Raw genomic sequence first — 9521 nt, forward strand, 5'->3', positions numbered from 1 at the left:
TAAATTAAATACAAGTGTAAACAGGTCTTCGAGTATGATAATTCCTTGTCGAGCAGACCATATAATACACAACATGCTCGAAACAGGTCTTCGAGCAGACTCTACTTAGAATATTTTCAGTAGAAAATATTCTTCTCCAGCAGACTTCAATCTTCATAACTTATTCTAGCTTTGATCGAATAGGTTCCACGAGCAAGCATGTTCTTCTCAATCTCTTCAATCTTGTCTTATGAATTATTGTGAATAATCTTCAGCATACTCGGGTATAGAAGCTTGCTCGGGATTGAACCATGCTCGAAGGTTATACTTAGAACATTTGAGATATTCTTTTATTGTATCCATGCTCGGCCCACCAAGATGCTCGAAAGACTTGGTTTAAAGCTGGATAGATCAAGTTGTTTGCTCGAATAGCAATCCATACTCGATGAAGAACATCCTTTCTTGACGAAGTGTGGCTTGCTTGAAGCCTTCAACACTTAGAAGAAATTCCAGAAGATAGTCTCATGAGCACAAGACATCATAGTAAAATCGTGCTCGAAAGTCCAAGCTTGCTTAAAGTCCATACTTAGCCATTTCTTTTAGGAGGTTGAGAAGATTCCAATCTTCTTTATAAATTTCTGACTCAACAACTTTTATAACATGCATTTTTAATTTTGTTTTAATTATAGCTTTAAAATACTAACATATATATATATATATATTAAAATTTAACTTCTTATCATACACTCAAAAACATTATTCCTTTGATATATATGCTTTGTTTGTTGTACTTCATGCCTTATTATTTGTATTATTTTCTTTACCTCAATGACTTGCTCGTATCTCTTTCTTTTAACACCTGTTTCTTTTGCAATATGTTTGTTTATCTCTCTCATATGATTAGTCTGCAGATGTTGATAAGGCTCTCATTCTCTCTATCTTTATAATATAATCACCGGTTTCTCTCTAATTTTTTTGTCGCCTCTCTCCAGTTCGTGAATTGTCGGGTTCCATTTTGGAAACCTAGGTGAGGCCAACGCTGTGGCTGTTGCCGGGTTTCTGTTTTCTAACCCTAGGTGGTGGCTGTGGCGGAGAGGGTTGTCTGTAGGTGTGCCGGTGATGTTCTCCGTCGTCCGTGCTCTGATTGCCATTGTTTCCGGGTTCAAATTTGGAACCCTAGGTGGCGGCTGCGGTGGCGGAGACTAGCTAGTTGTTGTAACATTCGTTACTTTTCAAACCCGAACCATTTTAAATTTTTTCGGTTTTGTTCATTAATATATATATATTATAATATTAGTTTTCATTGCGTGTATCTATTCGTTATTGCTTGCGTATTTGAATTCGTTAAACCGAACCATTTGGTCGTTTCGATAGAGTTTTGTTTCTCGTTCGTCATTAATATTATAGTCTTTTGATCAATTATTTAAACTCCGAGTTTAACGATTCGTAATCTAATCGAGTATAATACAAAAACTTTTCATATATATAAAATCTCAAAGATCAGGGTTCAATTGGTAAATTACATTTTAATTTCTATTCAAAATAATACATATTAGTTTTAAAAGAAACATGATAATTGAGGGGCTTAATGTGTAACATTTAATTCAAATTATAATATAATAATAATGATAATATCTTACCAGCCCAACCCCCTTCCCCGTTCCTGATTTCCCGGTGGGAATCTGGCCGGCGAGCCGAGGTTTCCGGTGACCTATAAGGGAATCAAAACGCCAAAATTAACAAACTTTAATTAACCCAACCTCCATCTCCACTAACGTATATCATTAAACGGCCTTAATAACAAGTCATAATGTCGGATTTAAAGGCCCCAACAGCTGGAAATTGATGAAAACGTATTAACAGCCATTAATCAACCAACGGTACCATTGAGACTATAAATAGATCAATCTTCATCATCTAAACTTGCTCATACAAATCAATTACACTAAAACACTCTCTAAAAATAAAATTTTTCCGTCCGAGGATCGTTTTTCGGCGAGGTTCGGTTCACCATCAACAAAGACCAACCATGTAACCATTGAAGAGAATTGGATGGTTAGGGTTTCAATCTATAAGATGAACTTCATATATTACTTATATATATTTTTTTTTCCATCTGAATGTTGATTAGTAAGCTAGCTCAACCGGTTAGACCATGTGTGTAGGGCATGAGATACCCGGGTTTGAACCCAGGTCGGCTCATGTGTGTTTTTTATTAATATTTTTTAAAATCTTTATCTTTAATAATTAAATTTAATTAATATATAATAAACTATTTAAAAACCAAAATAAATCAAACAATATCTTTTTAAACTAAATAAAATTTTTATAAATTAAATGCAAATTATAATTCACCATTTTCCATACAAAACCGATTTCCAAACTCGTTAAACCGTCAACTTTAACTCGTTTTCGTTAATATTAATTCGTTAACGGTAACTATTAAAAATTCGTTAGATTTCGTAGAAAAATCATCAAAACTTGTAACCTATAAATCCACGACATATAAATTCATCATGTTTCTCGTGGTTACGTAAAATTACTAGATAATATTAAAATATTATTAAAACATAAAATATTATTAAAATAATCAAAGACTTTAAAAATAGTAATTAATTACCAATAAATTTATACAATAATTAACCTTATTAATTACATTAAATCGTCATTAAATACTCGTTCTATTTTACTTATAGCTCGTGAGGTTCAACCGATTCGATTCATTTGATTCTTTTCGGCTTTTTGCTTACTTTTCACTTCAAATCAAAGGTGAGTTTCTCACACCCCATTTTTACCTTTTTATTACTTTTGGGGGTAGTATATGCATCCTATCAAATCTACAAGAATGTACACTTTTGCTTACAAACTACAATTCGCTATATGGACTTGTGTGCTATTTGTTTACTTGCACGAAATTACTTACACGTGTTATCCTCAATAAGTATGATCATACGCTCCCCTTTGCACTCAGGTCCATTTTTATCTAGTGGATAGGGGCCTCATTATCCGAGTACGTTGGTTGTTACCATCAGGAAAGGACCTTATTTGCGCGTTTATCTGAGTACGTTGGTTGTTACCATCGGGAAAGGATCTTATTTGCTCGTTTATCACTTGTTCATGAATTGTATGGTTTTTATGTAGTATTTAAACTGTGTGGACTCACCAACCATTAAGTTAGTTGACCGTATTTTATGCATATGCTACAGGTACAATCATAAGGGGTTGAAGCACGAAGACGCTAGTACTAGGTTATCTATAATAATGAACAAGTTGATATAACTGTTATCTTTTATTTATGTATTTGGTTGCTTTGAAATTTGGTGTGCTTGAAATTTAAATGAAATAATGATAATATTGTCACATAATAGTGTCACGCGTGTTTGAACAATCTGTACGTCACACTCAGGTGTTTCCGGTTTAGCCGGGGTGTTACAGATTGGTATCAGAGCCGTGACTATAAGATAGGACATTAGACATAGTGTTCTAGTTATTTATAGTTTATATGTTTAATTGTTTATTTGTTTAGGTTGCATGATTAGAAAGTTATGTGGCCTTTACTTGATTGTTTGAATGCATATACTATTATTGCTATTATTATTATTATTGTTGTTGTTGTTGTTGTTGTTCTTGTTGATTTCAATTACGCCTCACGTATACAAGCGCACACACAAGTCCAAGGCTTAGGCCTAAAATAAGAATTTTCTAAACATTTACAAACGATTGTATTTCAGTTTTTCGATATTTCTTCTTTTTAAACACGGTTTTACGTGGCGGGTATGTAGTAACTGTAAGGGGGGGTGTGCTTGTTTTCCGAACTCTTGACACCAAGGTTCATGAAATCTAAGGATAAGCGATGCACACAAATCTCAATCATCCACGGGACCTGGTTGCTTACCTGGAGAGTTCGGGAAGGGCATGAAACTTGTTAATCCAAAGCATACCACATCAAACGCCATACGAATCGCAACTTTAAGCTTTCAACGTAATCATGCCCTCTTTGTGAATGGGATATGGTTATACTCCTTAGGATGTCATACAAGTCATGGTGGTTCATGCGATGTGTGACTCCGACCCTCAATGTTTTACATTGTATTTAATTAGAAGTCTGAAAAGTCATGGTGATACACGAATACCCGACTTTTGGTTCGATTTGATTGTACATTTTGATTTGTGTGTTTTAACTGAAAGTCTGTCAAGCCGTGGTGATACACGAATATCCAACTTACGGTTCGATTTGATTATGCATTTCTTATTTTTGTTGGAACATACAAGTTATGAAGGCTCATACAAACGTGTGATTCCAAACTTAATTGTTTATATTTTGATTTTAAAGTCATTGGGATATGTGAATCGTTGAGTTTCAATTCGTTTGCCTTATATATATATATATATATTCAATTACTATTTTGGGTTTAAAATTGAAAATTCAAAAAGTCATGGTGATACATGAATGGTTGATTTTCAATTCGTTTTCTTTATTTTAAAATACTCATTATTTTTTCTTATGTTCTGAATCGAAAATACGAAAAGTCATGGTGATACATGAATAGTCGATTTTCAATTCATTTTCTTAATATAATTCGTTTATTATCATGATTTTAATTGAAAATTCGAAAAGTTATGAACACTTGATTTTCAATTCGATTTCACTACTTTATTAAGTTTACATTGAGTTCATATTTTACTTCAAAATTTGATATATTTTTCCTATACCCACTCAAAGATTTATTAGATTATTATTGAAATGCAAAAGATCATGAGTATTTCGATTTCGATTTCAAATTTTGCTTCATCCGATTTCATTTCTTATGATTTATAAAGATTGATTCCGCTTTTAGAAATCTTTTATGTAAAGTTTCTGTTGATTGTTAATACGAATTTCATATTTACGTTCTGTGTCACCTGAATTCTTCACACTTTCGCAACATGTCTTCTTGTTTTCCTTGATGTTGCCCTCGAAACTCAACCCACAAAACGACAATCTAGATCATCAAGTAAATGATCGCAGTGATCCCGGCCATGATTACCACTAACCACAACAATACATTCAACCCTAAAGATATGCCTAAGTCAATCCAAACACACCTCTTGGATACTCAAACCTAACCCAACAGAATACTTATACATGAACCCACCCGCATGCGATTCCACCACTCCGCTACCGAATACTTCAAATTGTGATAATTTCGACCACCTAATCAACCCTAGCCACGTAACTACACCACACAATTGTTTCCACGATCTGTTACCCACCCATTCGTACAAAACCTTCTGCCTTACCCTATGTTGTAGAAAGTCGAGCACAACCGCAAGACGCTGAAAAACCTAACTCGTTTCCGCTATGCGATAACTTACCGTGTTTTTTTTTGTCGTCTTAAAAGTTTATTCTTCTCAGCATCAATAAATATTTTAAAAAAATTAAATAAAATAAAATTGCCATGCATCTTTCCACGTTTATTTATCTTATAAACACCTTTTACGTAAAAATTTCAAATCTCGATTATTTTAAATAGTCAATTAACAAATATTATATATTTATGTATCCATATATATTCACAAAAACATTTCGTTACACGAAGTATAATTAAGATATTTTTCTAAAAGAAATCTCATTTTAATCAAATGGGTTGTTTCCAATATTATTTTCATTATGATCCATACAATCATTATTATTGCTATCAATACTATAATTATTATTATTATTTTCAAAAAAATCATCATCATCGTCACCATCATCATCATCATCATTCAAAAAAAAGATCTTTAAAATAAGAATATTTTTAAATTGTTATAAATTACTCTTATCACCTTTCACTCAATAACCAATTTCTTCATACTTGTTAAGTCCTTGAGTCCCGTTAATATAATATTATCACTATTACAGTTATAATATTTGACGATTCTCCGTAATGTTTTCATAAGACACAACCCGACAGAAAATCTTTTACATTAAAAGGTTTTATAAAGTTTCGCAAACTTTAATACTTACTAAATATTTCTTTGCAAATTATTATTTCTTTGCAAATTATTGTTTCCATCTGAATGTTGATTAGTAAGCTAGCTCAACCGGTTAGACCATGTGTGTAGGGCATGAGAGACCCGGGTTCGAACCCGGGTCAGCTCATGTGTTTTTGATTAATATATTTTTAAAATCTTTATCTTTAATAATTAAATCTACCTATTATAATAAAGTAAAATAAATGTGGACACTTGTCATGTTTTTGTTAATTCTCATAATTTTTTCCCTCCAAAACTAATTTACCCTAATATATGTAATAAATTAATAATTATTCACTTTCCTTTACACTATATTTACATAATATCTATATATTTTTATAAATGTAAATACTAACATATTATTTTACTACATATTTCAAAATACTTGGTAAATTTCAAAAATCAACAACAAATCATGTTTCTCAAATGAAAATTGTTTCGGGTTTTTATGGAACTTAAATTTGATATTATGGGTCAAAAGTTTGTAAATAGATTATTTGGTACAAATTAACTACATTTAGGTTAAAATTTGTTACGGGTCAAAAATGAAAATTTTGAGTATTTTTAAAAGTTTGAGAATGCAAAATAGACTTATCGTCAAATTTGTTATAGGTTCAAAGTGTTGACTTTGAAGTGTCAAAAGCATGAAATTTAGAATTTTAAACATGATTTGGGTTTAAAATTTATTTTTAAGGGCATTTTTTAAAATAATCAAAAGGTTCAGGATTTGGTAAACTGACTATTTTTCCCTCAACTATTAAAATGTGAGAAAAGACTGCGAACACTTTCGACATACCACCCCCATGCCTATTAATGCTTCTAACTTTTATCAATTTTGAAATATTTATGTTAACATTAATTTTTCCTTTAATTGTGATTAGAACGTTGTATGAGAAGCATGTCATGGAAAACTATACTCAAATGAAACAAAATATTCACAAAATTGGATGGGTTAACATGTTATTTTTTATGTTGTCATTATGACAAAGTCGAGAAGCCCCTGAAACTTATCAAAATCTTTTTCATGGTGTAGCTCAGAAAAACATAGCTCTTGAAGAACATCCATTGTTACAATTTAATGTTCTACTTTCCTTTAATGAGTGGTAAATTGATAAATATATCAATAAATGTGACGCTCCTTTTGCATTTAGACTGAGTGATTAGAACTACTATCGTATGAGAAGCTTTATTTCCGAAATTGGTTCATAACCAAAAGTCTTTCAATTATACATATATGGCACCGAGAATGAATTTTTCAATAGAAAGAAATATTCTCGGGTACATTTTTACGTGAGCATTTTTTTATTAAGTTCATTTAAAAAAATAATTTTGTGATATAAATGAAATCAATTTATGTACACATTGTATAGATACAAGCATAGATGTAATACATTTTTTTTCATATACGCTAGTAATTATTTATTTTACTTATAATTTTATAATTTGAATTATCCCGTGTGTGACACGGGCTCTAAAACTAGTTTAATTAATATATAATAAATTATTTAAAAACCAAAATAAATCAAAATAAAATCCTTTTAAACTAAATAAATTTTTTATAAATTAAATGCAAATTATAATTCACCATTTTCCATACAAAACCGATTTCCAAACTCGTTAAACCGTCAACTTTAACTCGTTTTCGTTAATATTAATTCGTTAACGGTAACTATTAAAAATTCGTTAGATTTCGTAGAAAAATCATCAAAACTTGTAACCTATAAATCCACGACATATAAATTCATCATGTTTCTCGTGGTTACGTAAAATTACTAGATAATATTAAAATATTATTAAAACATAAAATATTATTAAAATAATCAAAGACTTTAAAAATAGTAATTAATTCCCAATAAATTTATACAATAATTAACCTTGTTAATTACATTAAATCGTCATTAAATACTCGTTCTATTTTACTTATAGCTCGTGAGGTTCAACCGATTCGATTCATTTGATTCTTTTCGGCTTTTTGCTTACTTTTCACTTCAAATCAAAGGTGAGTTTCTCACACCCCCTTTTTACCCTTTTATTACTTTTGGGGGTAGTATATGCATCCTATCTACAAGAATGTACGCTTTTGCCTACATACTACAATTCGCTATATAGACGTGTGTGCTACTTGTTTACTTGCACGAAATTACTTGCACGTGTTATCCTCAATAAGTATGATCATACGCTCCCCTTTGCACTCAGGTCCATTTGTATCTAGTGGAAAAGGGCCTCATAATCCGAGTACGTTGGTTGTTACCATCGGGAAAGGACCTTATTTGTGCGTTTATCCGAGTACGTTGGTTGTTACCATCGGGAAAGGATCTTATTTGCTCGTTTATCACTTGTTCATGAATTGTATGGTTTTTATGTAGTATTTAAACTGTGTGGACTCACTAACTATTAAGTTAATTGACCGTATTTTATCCATATGCTACAAGTACAATTATAAGGGATTGAAGCACGAAGACGTTAGTACTAGGTTATCTATAATAATGAACAAGTTGATATAACTGTTATCTTTTATTTATGTATTTGGTTGCTTTGAAATTTGGTGTACTTGAAATTTAAATGAAATAATGATAATATTGTCACATAATAGTGTCACGTGTGTTTGAACAATCTATACGTCACACTCAGGAGTTTCCGCTTTAGCCTTGGTGTTACGGTTGTATATAGCTGTCGTAGAGCTACAACGTACAATGCCTGAGTGAAAGGGCTGTCACGGCTCCGATTTTGACTGTTGCCTCTTGATAACGTTTGCATATTTGCTTCTTAGTATGACTTTATAATTAAGTCCATATTATGATTTTATGATGCGATTATCTGAAACTAGGTTCTACTTTTATTTGGTTTTTGTTGTTGGCTCGAAGATATGCTTCGATTCAAAATCTGTGTTAAGTGTTGCTCAGTGATGATGAGCCTAGGCTCATCTAAGAGGCCTTAATTTGTTAGATTGGCTCAATGAATTTTTCAACATATACTAATATGTGTAAACCCAATTAGTTTTGGGTTTTGAAGGCCATGATGACGAGCCCTCATCTGAGCCACGAATTAATTTGGAAACTAGCAGGGTGAGTCAACGATGATGAGCAGAGACTCATATGAGATCTTCTTAATCTTTTGTATGGGCTCTTTTTTTTGTTTGAGTTTGACAAGTGTAAACCTTACATCTTTTTTATGTTGGAACCTAAGATGATGAGCCCGACTTCATCTGGACAACTGTCTCATTTGGAAAATGATATTTAACTCGATGATGATGACGAGGTGACCGTGATCTGAGAGGCGGTCTAAATGACCATTTACAGTTTTGATAATTTAATCTACATTCAACTTTTTAGACACGTTCGGAGACACGTGTTCGTTTTTTCCAACTTAACGCCACCCGCCGCAACGGGGCGGGTCTAAGTACTAGTATATATACAACTAGGTTATTGGCCCGTGCACGACACGGGTGGAAGTATAGAAATCGTCAAGTAAACATGTATACAATTTCAAACGGTAAATTATTTTTTAATATATTTTTTGAAACAACATGATTTTTAATTGCAATT

The sequence above is a fragment of the Bidens hawaiensis genome, unplaced genomic scaffold (genome assembly GCF_021521415.1).
Source record: "Bidens hawaiensis isolate Kalapana, Puna unplaced genomic scaffold, B.hawaiensis_p1.1 tig00010810_1, whole genome shotgun sequence".
NCBI lineage: Eukaryota > Viridiplantae > Streptophyta > Magnoliopsida > Asterales > Asteraceae > Bidens > Bidens hawaiensis.